The following is a 19682-nucleotide window of genomic DNA, read 5'->3' as shown; positions in this document are numbered from 1 at the left end:
TTAGGTTCAGTCCCACGTCGGTGGCATCTTGCATCAGCTCTCTTCCCTTGACCGTCGTTCTTTGGTAGCCCCAGCCTTGGTTCGGAGCGTTAAAGTCTCCGCACACTAGGAGCGTATTGCTCCCCGCGACTCTATTCGCCTTGTGAAGTAGTGCCTTGAACTTCTGTTGTCCGTGAGACGGATTGCTGTAGACGTTCACCAGGAAAGTGCTCTGCTTCCTCTTCTTGCCCGTAATTACTTCCACCGTGCAGTGTTCGATGGCGCTTCTGCCGATCAGTTCGTGTTCCATGAAGGTGATCCCTTTCCTAACGAAGGTGCAGACCCCTCTGCCCTTGCCCTTGGACGTGTCCCTTTCGCTCGGCGGGCTGTCGTGCGACCGGTAGCCCGGGAGTCTTGGTGTCTCTTCGCTGTGTGTTTCTTGTATCATTATTACGTCTGGTTTCCTCGTTTGTTGCTGCAACTGTTGCAGCAGCACCGCTCTCTTGCCGGTAAAGCCGTTGCAATTCCAGTGCCAGACCAAGAGGTCTCTCACTGGCGGTGTGGTTACTGCTATGCGTGCTGTCCCGACCATGATTGCTGCAGTTTGGCGATGATCTGTGCTTCCATACTTCGCATTTGTGCCTGTATGTGCGCCTGCAGCTGTGTTTGCATCTGCGCTATCATGTTCTGGATCGTGCTCTGAATGTTGGTTGTCATCGGCTGAACCGTTTGCTCGAGCGCGGTGAGGCGTTCGTTGGTTACCTTGCTGGTCGCCTCAAGATGGTCGAGTCTGTCGCCCTGTTTTTCGATTCTCTCAGTTATCTTTCGTTCTTTGGCGCCCTCTATGGCTCTCCTCTTGGGAGCCGGTCCTGCCGCTATCGTGGCTCTCGGGTCTACCTCGACCTCTGGTTCGTCCTCGGTCATCTCTTGTTTCCTCTGTTGCGCGGGCATCGGCTGCTGTTGCTGCTGTTTCTGCATCGCAATTAATGTCGTTAGCTTCTCGTTGATTTCCTTGATGGTTGCGTCCTGTTCGGCGATTCTCCGCTTTAGCTTCTCGTTCTCGTCTCTCAAGGATTTCTCCACCCCGTTCGCTTCTTGGATCTTCTTCGCGGCGTTTTGCGCCGGTGGTTGTCTCTTCTCTGCCATGTTTGCCTTGACTGCGTCGGCCCAGGAGCCTCTCTCCCTCGACTGCGACGGTCTGCGGCGACTGGCGCTCCTGCCTATTTTGGTGTCGTCCCTTTTGCGGCTGCTGTCGCGCTGCTTTGATTCCCCGCGGGGTCTCTCGGCAGGCGACGCTCGTCGCGGCGGAGATCTTTCCGGGTCCGGTTGTTGCTGCATGGCTTCCATCTTGCGTTCCCATTGCCGCTTCTTGACCACGTACGGCATCTTGTACTTGTTTTTGCATTCCCTCTCGCCCGTTGGGTGCTGTCCCCCGCATAGCTTGCACTTGGGCTTGCATTTGCGTTCGTGACCCTCTCTGGGGTTCGCGATTCCGCAGCCGAAGCACACTTTGGCGTTGGTATTCGGGCATACGTCTCTTCTATGGCCGACCCTGCCGCATTGCTTGCACACGTCAAAGTGCTTGCGGTAAAGATCGCACTTGACCAATATCGAGCCATACTTGACGTAGTTCGGTACTTTCTGTCCAGCGAAAAGTACTATCACCGTGGTTGTATTGCCGATTCTGTGCGCCTCCACCACTAGGGGGTTGTAGGGGTTCACGATGTTTTCGGCTATCTCCTCCAGGGTATCGTCTACGGCTATACCTCGGATGACTCCCTTGACCGTGCCGTTTGGCGCCGTTCGGTAGGCGTTGATTTCGTATGTCTTACTTCCTATGTTAAGGGCTTTGACCGGGGTGCTGACCACGATGATGTTTTGCTGCGCGTTTGTGCAGATGGTGTCTGCTTTGGCTTCTTCCTTCGTTACTCGAGCCGCCGTCCCGACGACCGACATGATAATTGAAGCCTCCGTTTTCGCTACGTTGAGACCGCCACGTGGTCTCATGACTACCTTGGTGTCTTCTTTCGGCATATCTATCGGCATCCTCGCCGCTTTCGTTACCGAAGCTGCAACTCTCTTAGCAAAGCTGGCCCTGGTCTTGGGTCTAGACTGGCGAGTAATGGTGGCGGACTCACCGTTTTCCTTGCCGGCCATGATCTGCTTGATGCGCTTGCCGGAGGCCGACCAGCCTTCTACTTCTTCCGGTGTAATGTCCTCTCCGTGAACTTCGATGCACGTGCGCCCGCCGAAACTGCCGATGGTCAGCGTTGACGCCGTGTTGTCTTCCATCGACGTGACCACTTCCATTTCGGACGCCATCTTGGTCGTACTCGTTGCCGGGTTAGGCCTAGTGGCCGGGCCCGTCACGACCGGTGGGCCTACTCGTGGTAGGCCTACGTTAGGCTTAGCGAAAAGTCCGCACCGCACCAGAGAAGAGTCCTCGTAAATCGAGAAAATCACGTACCGCTTGATCAAAACTGGTACCGGTCGATGCCCCGCACCTTCGCGCACACTTTGGTACCAATTATATCGCGGTAACTGTAAATTAACGCTGCGTTGATTGGCATAATAGCAGGAGTCGATGTGAAGCGCGTCCGCTCCCGTCGACAACCGCGTGTTCCTCCTATCACACAAACAAAAAAAAAAAAAACAATTATTCGTTTCCTACTTTTATCTAAGCGAAAACACCAGGAAACTGAAAAAAGTGAAAATAATTTATAAAGATTGCTTGGCTAAGCTAACACTCTTAGAAAACCAATACCGAAATATAAAATAAGAAAACTTATCTCCTTGGCACGCCACTCGTGCTGCGTTGAGACTGCACCTCAACTCGACACGTCCGCTCCCGTCGGCTTCCCTAGTGAGAGTGAAGCTCGCCTCTATGCAATGATGATGATGATGATGATGATTTATTGGCATCCCCTTTGAAACGGGGCGGCGACAAATAGTCACCTAGCCTGCTTGATTTAATCAGGTATACTATACATGTTCTTTATCTTGCATTTTTGTATACCTATCATTATTTTTCTTTTTCAAAAATTTACCTTGTACCGCTGCCTATGGTTTTAAGAGATCAGGTCGCATCCATCTTTTCCCTACTTTTTTTCCACCAGTACTCTAATCGTCTCTTGCTGATCTCTACGGCTGATCTGTTTATGTTTCCTTCCACTTTAAACCCAAGCGCTTCCGGGAGTTGCACGTTACCTACGGTTCTCGCTGGGTGTATCCCGTCGCATACCATTAGGATGTGCTGAGTGGTCTCTGGATCTTTACTGCAGCATACACATGTCTCATCTAATTCCGAATATTTGTTCCGATATGTTTTCGTCCTTAGGCAACCGGCTCGAGCCTCAAATAGCAAGGCACTGCCCTTTGTGTTATCGTACAGATTTTCCCTTCTAATTTCTTTCTTCTCATTCTTGTAAATCTCCATTGTCCTTTTCGTTTCCATTCTTTGCATCCAATTCACGGTCTCTATTTCTCTCACTTTCTTTCTGATGACCCCTGGTTGTCTATTTACAGTTTCGATTATCCTGTACTTGGTTGCCAACTTCCTTGACCTCTGCCTCCATTCTGTGTCCACGCTTTTCATGTAGAGATACTTGTGCACTTTAGCCGCCCATTTATTTTCATCCATGTTCCTGAGCCTTTCTTCAAAACTAATTTTGCTTTGTGCTTCTCTGACTTCAAAAGAGGCCCAACCCATGTCTCCATGCACTGCCTCATTTGTCGTATTACCGTGTGCTCCCAAAGCCAACCGGCCTACTGATCTTTGGTTAACTTCCAAACCCGCCAATATATCCGAGTTTAAGCATATAATGGCATTTGCGAATGTTATCGCTGGCACCATTACTCCTTTCCAGATTCCACGCACCACCTCATACTTATTGTGGCCCCACAGTGCTCTGTGTTTCATTAATGCTGCATTCCGCTTCCCCTTTATTTTCAGATTATCTTGGTGGTTGCTTGAGTAATTCTTTCCTTCGTTTATGTGTACGCCGAGGTACTTATATTGCTTCACTATGGGTATTACTTGCTGATGAATTGACACCACGAAGTTACTCGTGTGCTCATTAAAGATCATAATCCCTGATTTCTCTGTGCTAAACTTAAGGCCTAGATTTGTTGCTGCGTTCCCACAGATATTCGCAAGTATCTGTAAATCTTTTTTATTGTCCGCTAGTAGCACAATGTCGTCTGCGTACATCAGTCCAGGGATCTTCTGTTGCACCATTTGTCCATTACGCATGTAGGATAAATCAAAACCTAATTCGCTGTTTTCCAGTCGTCTTTCTATGCCCTTGACGTAAAGCGTGAACAACAATGGTGACAGAGGGCATCCTTGCTTCAATCCTTGGTGAATTCCCACCATTTCATTTCCTTTTCGGCCTTCCCATACCACTTGTACTTGGTTGTCTCGATATATCTCCCTCAGCAGCTCCACGAAATCGTCATCTATGCTTTCGTATTGAAGAATATCCCACAACAATTCTCTGTCTACGTTGTCATAAGCTCCTTTAATATCTAGAAATGCTATCCATAAAGGTCTTTTCTGAGCTACTGAAATCTCTATGCACTGAGTACTAAGCACTAAGCGCCATGCAAATGCGTGGAGGCGAGCGCCGTCTGGTGCTGCTGCAAGGAACCCAGCAGGCCACGTGGCGCGCGCCTTCCGCAGTGATCGCTTGAATTGTCCATCGACGGAGATGAAGCAATTTCGATCCTACACATATACAGCTTAGCTGTAAAGAACCTTTGAAAAGGCAGCCCATGAGCGTTGAAATTTAAATGCATTCCCTGAGTCTAGAGGTTATACCGGTGAAATCTTAATTGGTGGAGGAATTTTAATGGTCGTAGCTAAGTATACCTCGATTGCTTCCACGGTATAATGCCTGGGCAATCACGCTACGGGTGCACAGTATGCGGAGTAATAAGAAAAGCCTTTTGTCACGAAGGGCCCGGATCGATAGAAGAAAAATTAACCGAATAAAAACGCTTCACCTCGCACTCAGCCGCGCTACGCCTGAAACAGCGAAGCTGGGCGATCGTATCCCATCATTTTCCGGAAGTGCGCGCGAACTTTTCATCTTATTACTCATGATGATGGTCGTTTCGTTTGGCACGTCTCTGACTAACGGCCGTCACTGCGCGTTGCATAGCGCAGCTTGCAACATCGACACTGTTCTGCAATGCCGACACCGCGTTCCAGTACTACTAAGTTCTTTATGGGAAAGGAAGTTGGCGTTATCTTCTGCAGCCCTTGAGGAAGCACGGCTAAGCGCCAGCGTTCCAGCAGACCGGCTCCGTGAATGCGTCTCTCTTTCTCGGTCTCATAGCACGCAAAACCTCTTCACCTAGCCGAGCACGAGCGTGCGAACCCACCAGTTGTGGAAGAAGACGATGACGCTCGAACGCAATCATATGATTGGTGTAAATGCATGCTCTGCAAGCGGGCTGTATTGCCTAGTTGTTACGACGCTCGCCTTGAGACCGGGGATACGCGGGTTTGAATCCTGCCTCGGCAATAAAGTTTATTCTTTTATGTCTTCATAGTTTCTTGATGCGAACCACAAATTACGGCTTGCTTGAACAGCTTCGCTGTTATAAAAGCCGGCAGAACCCACCACCTGTGGGAATCGATGTTATGCGAAGTGGAGGGCGCATAGCCTACCAAGTTAACGAAACGACCATGAGAGCACGAAGACGTTGGCTGTTCTTTCATGACCTACATGACCCGCATGTCACGACATTCATGTCATTCAGGTTGCTGAGATATTCGCCATTGATCTCTACTCCTGAGCCATCCAAGTCTATAAGCTTGAATATTTCTAAGCATGCAGTGAATAACATTGGAGAGATTGTGTCTCCTTGCCTGACCCCTTTCTTGATAGGTAACTTTCTACTTTTCTTGTGGAGAACCAAGTTAGCTGTGGAATCTTTCTAAATATTTGCTAAGATATTCACGTATGCCTCCTGTACTCCTTGATTACGCAATGCCTCTATGACTGCAGGTATCTTTACTGAATCACATGCATTTTCATAATCTATGAAAGCTATATACAGAGGTTGATTGTACTCCGCAGATTTCTCGATTACCTGATTGATGACATGGATATGGTCCATCATATAATATCCCTTCCTGAAGGCAGCCTGTTCTCTTGGTTGGCTGAAGTCAAGTGTTGCCCTAATTCTATTGGAAATTATCTTGGTGAATATTTTATACAATACTGAAAGCGAGCTAATGGGTCTATAATTCTTCAATTCTTTATCGTCTCCCTTCTTATGGATTAGTATAATGTTGGCATTCCTCCAGCTCTCTGGTACACTTGAAGTTGTGAGGCATTGCGTATAAAGGGCCGCAAGCTTTTCAGGCATGATATCTCCTCCATTTTTGATTAAATCTACTGTTATTCCATCTTCTCCAGCAGCTTTTCCCTTGGTCATGTCTTTCAAGGCCCTTTTAACTTCATCGCTTGTTATAGAAGGAGGCTCTGTATCCGGTTCATCACTATTTCGAATGAATGTAGCTTGGCTGTTTTGGACACTGTACAGGTCAGTATAGAATTCTTCCGCTGCTTTTACTATTTCATCGAAATTGCTGATGATATTACCATGCTTATCTTTCAGTGCATACATCTTCCCTTGTCCTATGCCAAGCTTTCTTCTTACTGATTTAATGCTGCGTCCATTTTTTACGGCTTCCTCAATCTTTCATAATTTTGAATATCCCTTACTTCCGTCTTGTTGATCATTTTTGACAGTTCAGCGAATTCTATCTAATCTCTTGAGTTGGACACTTTCATTTTTTGTCGTTTTTTTAGTAGGTGCTTTGTTTCTTGGGAGAGCTTACCTACTCGTTGCCTTGGTGCCTTACCTCCCATTTCAATTGCTGCTTCTGAGGTCAACCTAGTTACGGTTTCATTCATAAACCCTATGTTGTCTTTATCTTCATTTTCAAAGCTGCATATTTGTTTGCGAGCACAAGCCTGAATTGGTCTGCTTTTACCCTTACAGCGTCTAGGTTGGCCTGTTTCCTCTTGACTAATTTCACTCCTTCTCTCTTCAAATTGAGAGAAATTCTAGACCTCACTAACCTATGGTCACTGCACTTTACCTTACCTAACAGTTCTACATCCTGCACTTTGCTTGGATCGGTAGAGAGTGTCCAGGAGCCTCGCTCGAACTGGCCGAGGTCGACGGCCACACCTTGGTCAGCCAACGTCACGGACTCAGCCACACCCCCAAGTATCCCGTCGCCAGAGCGTAGCTGGCGATGCGACCTTCCTGGCCCGGAGCCACGTCGATAATCCACCGACAGCGCCGTTCATCCCTCGATTACGCCTCGGCTCACGCGCCTCGAGAGCTCGTGCCGTTCCGAATACTGTGCTTCACGAGCTCTTCTTCTTTTTCGCGCCGCAGGCGGCCTCTTACATATGACAATGTATGTATATATATATATATATATATATATATAAATCCTTATAATTATAAAGGCGTGTATTGCTCACAGGCGTTAGGGCCAACCGTTGGGTCTGTTCAAGGAACCGCGAGCGCGAGCGGCGTATTCCGAGCGATGCGCTGGAGAGACTGACCCACTAGACAGCGCTGGTAAGGATGCCCCACTGCATCGTCCCTCTTCTTCACTACAATTACCCCGGGGACGAAAAGGGAGCCGTCCGGCGACCTAACAGTTCGTCACTATTAGTGGGTCATAATACGGTTTGAGACGCTCGATGTGGACAATGTCGCGTCCGTCACGGCGCATGTCCGACGATGGTTCAACGGGATCTATCACATAGTTGACGGGTGATGCACGCTCGACGATGCAGTAGGGACCTTCATACTTGGGCATTAACTTGGAACACAGACCAGGTGCAGCGGAAGGAACTGAGAGCCACACAAGCGCTCCAAGAAGAAAGGTGGGCGCAGAGGTGATGTCACTGCGAGTGTTCTTCCGGCGCTCTTGGTCTTTAGAGGTAAAGGCCCGGGCGAGGTCGCGGCACTCTTCGGCATGTCTCACCGTATCAGAAATGGGCGCACATTCAGATGCGTCGGGCCGGTATGGTAGCATTGTATTGATGGTGTGCGATAGGTGCCGGCCGTACCACAAGAAATATTGCAAAAACCCAGTAGTGCTCTGCGTAGCGGTATTGTACGCGTAGGTGACGAAGGGCAGAATGGCGTCCCAGTTAGTGTGATTCGAGAAGACGTACATTGAGAGCATGTCACCGAGCGTACGGTTGAGTCGTTCCGTGAGTCCATTAGTTAGAGGATGGTAGGCCGTTGTTGTGCGATGAACAACGTGGCACTCTTTGAGGACAGCTTCAACTACTTCGGAGAGGAAGACCCGTCCGCGGTCACTGAGCAGCTCCTGGGGTGGCCCATGACGTAGGATGAATCGACGAAGCAGGAAGGAGGCAACGTGGCGCGCTCTAGCTGACGGAAGCGCCGCAGTTTCAGCGTATCGCGTAAGATGGTCAACTGCCACAATGCCCCAACGGTTTCCAGCCGAAGTCATAGGAAGGGGCCCGTACAAATCTATACCGACACGCCCAAAGGGCCGGGTGGGGCAAGGTAAAGGTTGCATCCCAGTTGGCGAGAGGCGGGGTGAAGATTTCCGGCGCTGGCGATCGGGACAAGAGCGTACGAATTTTGAACGTAGATGTACATCCCTGGCCAGTATCACCGCTGTTGAAGGCGCTGGTAAGTCTTGAAAACGCCAGCATGGGCACACTGGGGATCGGCGTGGAAAGCTGCGCATATTTCGGAACGCAGACTGCGAGGCACTACTAACAACCACTGGCGACCGTCGGAGCTGTAATTGCGCCGGTGAAGCAGGTCGTCGCGAATGGCGAAATGGTGAGCTTGACGGCGCAACGCGCGGGTTGTCGACCTGGTCGATGGATCAGAGAGCCAGCCTATAATCGACGCAATCCAGGGTTCCTTGCGCTGCTCGGAAGCGATGGTGCGAACGTCGATGGAAGACACAGTCAACCAAGATATATTGTCAGCCAAGGGAGAGCGCGAGAGGGCATCGGCGTCCGAGTGGTGTCGCCCGCTACGGTAGAGTACGCGGATGTCGTAGTCTTGCAGGCGAAGTGCCCAACGTGCAAGACGGCCGGACGGATCTTTCAACGACGCCAGCCAACATAGTGCGTGGTGGTCCGTGATGACATCAAATGGGTGACCATACAAATATGGACGGAACTTATTAAGAGCCCAGATGATCGCGAGACATTTTTTTTAACCCCGGTATAATTACTCTCGGCTTTCGTAAGCGTTCGGCTGGCATAAGCAACGACATACCCAGGGAACCCTTGCTTGCGTTGCGCGAGGACAGCACCAAGACCAACACCGCTGGAATCTGTGTCTACCTCTGTAGGGGCCGTCGGGTCGTAGTGGCGCAAAATTGGGGGGAGGGGGGGGGGAGGAGTCAGCAAACTACGAAGACTCGTGAACGCCTCGTCCCACTCTGACGACCACGAGGTGAGGAGCCCGTTGCCCCCTAGGAGCTTCGTCAGGGGCGATACGGTGGCGGCGAAATTCCGAATGAAGCGTCGGAAGTAGGAGCACAGACCGGTGAAACTGCGCAATTCTTTGATGGACGTTGGCTTGGGAAACTCGGCAACGGCGCGAAGTTTGTCGGGGTCTGCGAGAATGCCGTCCTTGGATACCACATAGCCAAGTATCGTGAGTTGCTGCGCAGCAAATCGGCACTTCTTTATGTTTAATTGTAGGCCGGCGTTCGATAAACACGTCAGAACACGCCGAAGGCGTTCGAGGTGCGTGGTGAAGTCAGGCGCGAAAACTACAATGTCGTCAAGATAACACAAACATGTGTGCCACTTTAAGCCTCGCAGAACTATGTCGATCATGCGCTCGAATCAATTGTGTCATTGCGTCAAGTCGATTGTGTCGTCTATGCGTGGCAGGGGATAGACGTCTTTGCGAGTGATCTTGTTGAGTCGGCGATAATCGACGCAAAACCTGACGGAGTCCTCCTTCTTTGTAACAAGGACGACAGGCGAAGCCCATGGACTTTTCGAGGGTCGAATTACTTCGCGCCGAAGCATGTCGTCGACTTGCTCGTTAATCACACGACGTTCGCTAGCAGAAACGCGATATGGGCGTTGCCGCAATGGTGGGTGAGAGCCAGTGTCGATGTGATGCGTTACAGTTGAAGTCCAACCCAGGGAAGCTTGCCCCACGTCGAAAGACGAACGAAATTCTTCCAAGAGGGACAGCAGATGAGAACGCTGGGCCGCTGTAAGGGTTCCAACGATGTAGGAACCAAATACATCTATGGGCAATGCGTCAGATGTAGAAACAGCACTCAGCGTATGGTAGGTTGCGCAATTCGGGCAGTCGGGCACGTCGATAACTTGCACGTCGTCGATGGCTTCCGCGGTACCAACACATTTTCCTCCGAGCAGCATGACAGGGTATGGGCACGGGTTGCAAACAAAAATTGCGCTAGTGCCCTTGGTGATGTCCACGGTCGCAAAAGGTAGCAACAGGTTCTTCCTTGCGAGGAAACGGCTAGATGGCGAAAGTAACGCAATGGCGTCCTAGAGGCCACTGCACTGCATGGTACGATCATTGAGGCGTTGGGAGCAACCTGAGTGTCGGCTTCGACGATCAGCTTCCTGGAAAGCGGCGGAGCGTCAGTGGGCGTCAAATCTAGCGGCGGCGATAGTTCTATTTAGGCCCGTGCGCAATCGATAACGCCATTGTGGCACGAAATAAAATCCCAGCCGAGGATGACATCGTGAGAGCAGGAGGAAATGCTGAAGAATTCTATGGCGTATACAACGTCCTGAATTTCTACACGAGCAGTGCAAGACGCCAAGGGTCGAATATGCTGAGCACTGGCTGTGCGAAGGGATAGTCCGGACCGGGGCGTCGTGACTTTCCGAAGTAAGCGGCAAAGTGTAGCGTCCATAACACATACGGCTGCTCCTGTGTCCACGAGTGCAGACGCGCGGACACCTTCGACAAACACGTCTATCACATTGGATGGGCTGCAATGAGGACTTGTGCAATGAGGACTTGTGCACTTCGACGTTTTCGCAGCCCTTGCCTCTTGGACTGCGACTGCTAGTTTTCCTCATCTTGAGGGGCGGCACGAGGCCGCATCGGCGATAACGAGCGCCGGCGAGGAGATGAGGAACGGCGGGTGTTCGGTGGCGGGCGGTTTGTCGGTGACACACCGGATGGTGGGTCGTAATATCGACGGGACGAACGGTTGGCCATGGATGATTCGATGCTGGGAGGCTGCACACGATTACAGATACGGGCCACGTGACCGGCGTAGCCGCAGGCAAAGCATATAGGCCGGTTGTCAGATGTACGCCACCGGTTCGCTGTAGCTGGTCCCGGCCACGTCGGAGCACGCCCTGGATGGAGCGGCTCGTGATAGGATTGTATAACGGGCTGCACTTGTGGCCGAGCCACGACGTCGGCATAAGTGAGGGGCCCACGAGCACAGAGTGGTTGGGGCCTCACGACGACTTCAGCGTAGCTCAGTGGTGCTTGTGCCGGGGCCTGTTGGGGTGGTGCCACGACCTCGGTATAGCTCAGTGGCACAGGCGCAGGAACATGGTGGCGTTGGTCGGGCAAGACCTCGGCGATTTCTTGCTCGATGGCGCGGCGGAGCGGAGGCACGATAGGCGAAGCGGGCTGTGGGACATGCGGCGGCGGAGCAAAGGGCCCTAAGGAGAGTTGTGCTACCTTTCATGTCCGCAAGCAGTGCGGTCTGGTCGTAGGTGGTAGCCAGACCAGCGATGTGATCGTCGCGTGATGAAGACAGACGAGTGAACGAGCGCTGCCTGCGTAGCTCCTCGTAACTTTGGCATAACGTAACGATCTCAGTGACGGATTGCGGTTGCTTAGCGAGCAGCATGTTGAAAGCGGCGTCCTCGATCCCCTTCATGACGTTTCTGATTCTGTCCGATTCCGACATCGTTGCGTCCACGCGCTTACACAAGTCCAGGATATCTTCGATGTAGCTCGTGAAGGACTCTCCTGGCTGTTGCGCTCGTTCTCGCAATCGGGATTCTGCTCGCACCTTGCGCGCAGCAGGACGACCAAACACAGCTACTAATGAGGTCCTGAACGCGGACCATGTCGGAACTTCCGTCTCGTGGTTATTGTACCAGAGGCTTGCCACGCCAGCGAGGTAAAGGAGCACGTTGCTGAGTTTCGCGGCATCGTCCCATTTATTCATGACGCTTACTCGCTCGTACGTGGACAGCCAGTCCTCCACGTCGGTGTCGTCGGTGCCACTGAAAACAGGAGGATCCTTGTGGCAAAGTAGACCAGAGCACACGACGGAGGGTGCGGGAGGCGTTTGCTCATTACCACCACTCAACGTAATCCACCAGTCTTTGCGGGTCTCCGCGGGGATGCCGTCGACGACTGGCTCGACAATTACAACCGCGGGAGTTCGGCCAATGGGTGGACCGACAGACAGAAGTTGACTGGCGTCGCGTTCTATCTGACCTATCTGACCATTTGGCCTGTGCAACGGTCCAGCCACGTTTGAGCGTATGATCGACACTGTTCTTCGTGGCCTTAAGTGGAAGACCTGCCTCTGGTATTTGGATGACATCGTTGCTTTTTTTCTTCCAGCTTCAGCCAACACCTGCAGAGATTAGACGAAGTCCTCCAATGCCTTTCAGATGCTGGCCTCCAGATTAATACTAAAATGTGCACATTCGCCAGCAGAAGCATCAAAGTGCTGGGTCACGTCGTTTCAAAAGACGGCGTCCAACCTGACCCTGAGAAGATTGCTGCTGTGCTTCAATTCCCTTGCCCATCAAATAAAAAAAAAACATTGCGCAGCTTTCTCGGACTGGCGTCTTACTTTCGCTGTTTTATACGCAATTTTGCTACAATAGCAGCTCCTCTACATACGCTCCTGGTCACCGGCGCCTCTTCCACAGGGTCCGAAGACTGTGAGTCGGCATTTCAAGCCCTTAAGAAACATCTCACTTCCGGACCGGTGCTTCGCCATTTTGATGAGAGGGCACCCACTATACTCCACACTGACGCAAGTGCGCAAGGCATCGGAGCAGTGCTCCTACAACGGGGTCCCGCGTCTAAAGAGCAGGTTGTGGCGTATGCTAGCCGGACCCTCTCGCCATCTGAACGGAACTACACGATCACAGAGCAGGAATGCCTGGCTATAGTTTGGTCCATTCAGAAGTTTCGCCCCTATCTCTATGGTCGCCACTTCACCATCGTCACCGACCATTATGCTCTGTGTTGGCTGTCATCTATGAAGAACATGTCAGGACGCCTGGGACGCTGGATACTGCGCTTACAAGAATATGATTTCACGATAACGTACCGGTCTGGCAAATGTCATCATGATGCACACGCACTGTCTCGATGCCCGCTTTCGCCTTCTATCGATCGTGCGCACTCCCCGTCTCTACCACGTCGCTCTGACGCTACGCCTGCCGCCTACCAGCTCACGCTAATGTCACTGGATCAAGCTCAGCTTACTTCACGCTCCGATTTATCTTCCCTTCAGCACGCAGACTCCTACTGTCGAACTCTCATTGATCGCCTTCGCGTCCTAACTAAACCACCCAACAGCCGCTTGTGACGCCAGATTCAACAATTTCCCCTTCAAGATGGGGTGCTTCATCGTTATATTTATCATCCTACGGGTAACAAGTGGGTCCCAGTCATACCTCGCTGCCTTCGTCTTCGAGTTTTAGAAGCATTTCATGATGACGTTGCCGCCGGCCACTTAGGCTTCCACAAGACCTACGACCGCATCAATACCCGCTGCTTCTGGCCTGGATTGTCCACAACGGTAGCCAAATACGTTACCTCATGTGCGTTGTCTCAGCACCGCAAACGCTCCACATCCCCGCCTGCCGGTTTTCTTCAGCCTCTGCCATGTCCGACCGAACCTTTCGAGTGCGTTGGAATTGACTTATACGGTCCCTTGTCGTTGACGCCCTCCGGTCACCGCTGGATCGTCAGAGCGGTAGACCACTTAACAAGATACGCCGAGACTGCGCCTCTTCGATCTGGTGCTTCTTCTGAGGTTGCTGACTTTTTCCTGCAATCCATAGTCTTGCGCCATGGTGCTCCTCGCGTTCTTTTGTCCGATCGGGGCAAAGCCTTCATGTCCCACGTCCTCGAGGAAGTCTTGCGGCACACTAACACGAAGCATAAAACCACTTCTACATATCACCTGCAAACCAACGGCCTTACTGAACGCTTCCACCGAACGCTCTCGGACATGATTTCTATGTACTTACGTCCTGACCACACAAACTGGGACAACATCCTTCCTTGTGTTACATTCGCTTATAATACTGCGACACAACGAACTACCGGTTACAGCCCTTTATTCCTGGTGTATGGACGATCTGCCTCCTCCGTCTTCGACACCGAATTCTTTTTCTCTCCTGCTTCGCCTAACACCTCCCTCCCAGAAGAGTTTGCAGCTCGACTCGCGTATTGCCGTGAAATTGCTCGACGCAACACCGCCGCTACCCAAGAAGAAAGAAAACGTCGCTGCGACAGTAAACGCCGCGACATCGCCTTCCATCCTGGAGACCAAGTCCTCCGATGGACGCCGGTTCGAACCCCTGGACTTCGCGAGAAATTCCTTCACCGGTACATTGGGCCCTACACAGGCCTACAACAAACTTCCGTAGTGAACTATCTAGTCACTCCGCTTCACTCCGTCGAGGACCACCGTCGTCGTAGTGCAAAAATTGTTCACGTCTCCCGCATGAAGCACTTTATTCCCCGTTCAGTCGATCTTTAGATTGCGGCCAGGTTGGCCGCTTCCACGAGGGGGGGGGGGGGGAATTAGTGTAAGCACATTTGACGTACTTCATCCTTCTCATTTGTATATAGGCATCATCATTCCTGTTTCTCTTCTTCTTCGAGTTTGAGCCTCAGCCGTGCCGATGGAATAAACAGGTCTGCCAGTGCTGTCTGTCCTGGTCGTCTTCTGTCTTTCAATATATATATTGTGGGCATTTATTGTGCACTTCATCACCTGTACATTATCATAACCGTGCATGTGCCCCTCATCTTCAACGCGCGCGCGGGCGCATCATTTTCAGTGTGTACTGGGTCGAAGACTGTTCAGGCTGGTTGTGGACGCCGCCCTTCTTCGCCGTGTCGTCTCTCGGGCTCAATAAAGGTTCGCCCTTACTGTGACGTCACAAGTGGTGGAGGTGCTTCTTGGTTCCCCGTCCTCTACGCCCTTGGCCTACTTCCTGGAGCTTCGTTCGGGTCGCCGCTTGTGCCCACGGTCCGTCAGCATGTCGCAGCATATCTCTTTGTAGCACGTCCATATATATATATATATATATATATATATATATATATATATATATTGTGGGCATTTCCCAGTCACTTCTTCGTCGGCTGCACATGTTCATCATCATATCGGCTTCTTCGTCTTCATGGCTTGTGGGGACTCATCTTGAGACTGATCTGTGCTTTGAGTGTGATCGGTCCGCCACGTCTTTGCGGCGCATTAAAGGTCGTGTTAACGCTACGTCGCAAGTGGTGGAGGTTGCTCCTCGGTCCCCCGTCCTCTGCTCGCCCGCTCTACCTCCTGGAGCTTCGCTCAGGTCGCCGTTTGTGCCAGCTGTCCGCCAACATGCCGCAGGACGAGCACTCTGGCGCTTCTACATCTACAATCTCGGCTCCACCTGCCGCAGCCTCTCCATCTTGGATCGTCAGTGGGCCCCAGCGCGACCCCCATCTGTTTGCTGGCTTTCGTGGTGAAGATGTGGAGGATTGGCTTGACAACTACGACCGGGTGAGTTCTGCTAACCACTGGGACGAGGTGACGAAGCTACGCCATGCCTCCTTCTATCTCACGGGCGTAGCGAAGACTTGGTTTTTCAACCACTAGATCGACCTCACCGACTAGAGTAGTTTCAAACAGCAGCTCCGACAAGTTTTTGGTACTCCGGTCGTTCGTTCCGCCATCGCGAAGAAGGCACTCGACACTCGCAAACAACAACTCGGCGAGTCTTATACCTCGTATATAGAGGATCTCCTCGCTCTCTGTCGGCGCGTCCACGCTTCCATGGCCGAATAAGACAGAGTACGCCACATACTCAAAGGCATTGGGCCTCTCGCCTTCAATGCGTTGGCCATCAAGGACCCGGCTACCGTCGCTGACATTGTAGCTACGTGCCAGCGCCTCGACGAACTCGAATCAGTCCGATTGCCACCCTCGGACACCCCTGACAACCACCCTACCGCAGATCCCTCGTTGCGCGCAATGGTCCGCGCAATCATACGAGAAGAGCTGCAGTCTCTTGGCTTCTCGGCAGGTCCCATTCCTGCCCACGCCCCCAATACCACTTTGCGTGACGTTGTCAAGGAGGAGTTGGCGTCTATGGCGGGTACTGCGTATACGGACCCTCTAGTCCCTAGGCCACCACCAACGTACGCGCAGGTAGCCGCAGTTACCCCAGCCCTCGTGCCATCGATGCCTCCTAAACCAACGCAGACGCACTTGGCTTCGATGTCTACCAGCACACCTCAGCAAGCTTACTTTCCACCATGGCGTCCAACCCGACCTATATGTTACTACTGTGGATATCGTGGCCACATTGCACGTTTCTGTCACAAGCGGCAGCGAGACGAGCGTCGCGGATTTGACACCTACGAACGGGACGACTTTTCTGCTGGGGCCTCTTTCCAACGCCGTCCTTATGCTCCGCGTTCCGACCGCTCTCCATCGCCACCTGCAACCTCCGCGACGGCTCCTAGCTACCGTCCTGCCAGACGCCGCTCGCCGTCACCCCTTCGCGCTCTACCTCGCCACTTCGACCAGCTTCTCTATTCGCCGATCGTCGCCCGGAAAACCAAATTATGCAGCTTTTGGAGGAAAAGCTGCATTGCTCGACAGGACAGAAATTCCTCCAGCGCAGTCCGCATAATATGCTATCTGTTTTCGTTGAAGCAGTGCACGTGGAAGCTTTAATAGACACTGGTGCTAGTCTGTCAATTATCCACCGTGATTTGTGTTCGCGCCTCAGGAAAGTCACCACTCCTTATGATGGACCTACGCTACTCGCTGCCCAAGGGAACGCCATTCGACCTGCCGCCATGTGCACTGTTCGTGTCTACATTGATGGAATTCTGCATTATATACAATTCGCAGTGCTAAGTTCGTGTACCCAGCAGCTGATATTAGGATGGGATTTTCTTTCTACGTCGTCCGCTTCCATCTGCTGTCGGAAACGTGTTCTCCACATGACCGACACCGCCCACTCACTTCATACATATGACTCACCGCTTCGCTTGCTTGCTACAAAAGACACCGAGCTAGTTCCTTGCCATCAGAGAATTGTTGCAATCGCGTGGGATGTTATTGAACATGGTGACGTGTTCGTACAACCATCTGCGAACTGTTTCATAAGAGGGATAGTCTTTGCGTCAGGGCTGGTCCGGTTTGACAATGGCTCCGCATTCGTCTGCGCTACCAACCCGACATCCGAAAAACTTCTGATCCCTAAGGGCACTACGTTGGCTTGCGTCACTAAATCCGAACATCTCTCTGTTGTTTCTGTTGAAGCGGCTTACTCTGAACCTCCTTCTGTTGGGCGTTCCGCATCTTTCTCTGCCCTTGAAGCTGCCATCAGTTCCGACCTGACCCCTTCACAGTCACAACAGTTGCTTGCTTTACTGAAAAAGTATGAAGCTTCGTTTGACGCGCATGCCTCTTCATTGGGACAGACTTCCGTCATCACGCATCGGATAGAGACAGATGGCGGGTCTATTGCTCGCCGTCGACCATATCGCGTCTCTCTTGCCGAGCGGAAAGTCATTGAAGAAAACGTCGACGACATGCTGCAACGGAAGATAATACGCCCCTCCGCTAGTCCTTGGTCATCCCCAGTCGTTCTAGTTCGGAAAAAAGACGGCTCTTCGACGGCGTCGATTACCGGGCACTCCGCAAGTGTGGTAGCCACAAGTGTGGTAAAAAGCATCAGGACGCCGATGCGCTTTCTCGCTGCCCGCTTCCTACGACGCCATGCCATGATTCCGCTCCTGCCTTCCGCGACAAGCTTTCGGACCGTCCTTCCCCGCATGTGTTGTCCTTAACCGCTTTGACCAGATTCCTTCTGATGACCTTGGATCGCTCATATCTCACCAACTCGCTGACCCCTACTGTCGACGCATCATAGACCGCATTCAGGGAACTTCGCGCCCGCCCAACGCTCGCCTTCGTCGACAGCTCACGCAATTCAAGCTCGACAACTGCGCCCTGTACCGCCATATCTATCACCCTGATGGTCGACGCTGGGTGCCTGTTCTGTTCTGCCTCGCTCTCTTCGTGCTAATGTTCTTAAGGCCTATCACGACGACATGACTGCTGGTCATCTTGGTTTTCAGAAAACATACTACCGCATCAAAGGTCGCTTCTACTGGCCTGGCTTATCCACTAGTGTAGCGCGGTACGTCGCTTCCTGCGCATTTGCCAGCTCCGAAAGCTACCAACATCAGGTCAAAGCGGAGAGCTCCAACCAGTCCCGTGTCCATCGGCACCATTCTAAGTCGTTGGTATTGATCTGTATGGTCCTCTTCCCACGACTCTCACCGGCAATCGATGGATAGTGACAGCCGTCGACCACTTGACACGTTACGCCGAAACAGCTTGCGTGACTTCGGCGTCGGCTTCTGAAGTGGCTGCATTTATACTTCAAGCATTAATCCTGCGTCACGGTGCTCCTCGTGTCATCCTGAGCGACCATGGAAAGGCATTCCTTTCACAAATCGTAGCCGAATTGCTCCGAGCCTCCGGCACCACCCACAAGACAACCTCCAGTTACCACCCTCAAACCAACGGACTAACTGAGCGCTTTCATAGCACGCTCTCCGACATGATAGCCATGTATATTCAACCAGACCACACAAACTGGGACGCAGTTTTGCCATTCGTGACTTTTGCGTACAATACCGCCGTACAACGCACAACTGGTTACTCGCCATTCTACCTCGTCTATGGCCGTTCGCCCTCTTATTTTCTTGACGTCTCCTTCTTCTCCGCCTCTGTCACTCCAGCTGCATCCTCTTGTGAACAATATATATCACGCCTCCTCCACTGTCGCCAGCTCGCCCGCGTCAACACTGAAGCACGGCAACAGGACCGCAAGGACCTCTATGACGCATCCCATCGCGCAGTGTTCTTCCGCCCGGGCGATGAAGTGCTACTCCGGACACCGGCTCGCACTCCTGGCTTGTGCGACAAGTTTCGGTTCATATGCCCATACAGAGTCTTGGAGCAGACTTCTCCCGTTAATTATCTCGTCCAACCTATTGTGGTTCCCACTGACCGCCGCTGTCGCACTGCCGAGATTGTCCACGTCTCTCGCATGAAGTCTTTCACAAGGCGTTCGCCGTCCCTTTAAGTTGCGGCCAGGCTGGCCGCTCGCACGCGGGGGAAATTATTCTGGGCATTTCCCAGTCACTTTTTCGTCGGCTGCACATGTTCATCATCATATCGGCTTCTTCGTCTTCATCGCTTGTGGGGACTCATCTTGAGACTGATCTGTGCCTTGAGTGTGATCGGTCCGCCACGTCTTCGCGGCGCATTAAAGGTCGCGTTAACGCTACGTCGCAATATATATATGGGAGAAGAACGGGAACCGAGGTGCGCGATTGTGTTTATCGTGACCAGATACGGTCAACAGACA

The 19682-nt window shown here is 52.0% G+C and overlaps 1 protein-coding gene across 1 annotated transcript in view; it reads left to right on the top strand.

Annotated features, from left to right (window-relative positions):
- LOC119432497 (ABC transporter A family member 2-like) overlaps positions 1-19682 on the top strand; it is a 151022-nt gene that overhangs the window by 114515 nt on the left and 16825 nt on the right. The window lies entirely within an intron of this gene.

The sequence above is a fragment of the Dermacentor silvarum genome, chromosome 11, assembly GCF_013339745.2.
Source record: "Dermacentor silvarum isolate Dsil-2018 chromosome 11, BIME_Dsil_1.4, whole genome shotgun sequence".
Taxonomy (NCBI): domain Eukaryota; kingdom Metazoa; phylum Arthropoda; class Arachnida; order Ixodida; family Ixodidae; genus Dermacentor; species Dermacentor silvarum.
Note: the sequence above shows the minus strand (reverse complement) of the source record. Positions and strands in the feature narration are given on the sequence as shown.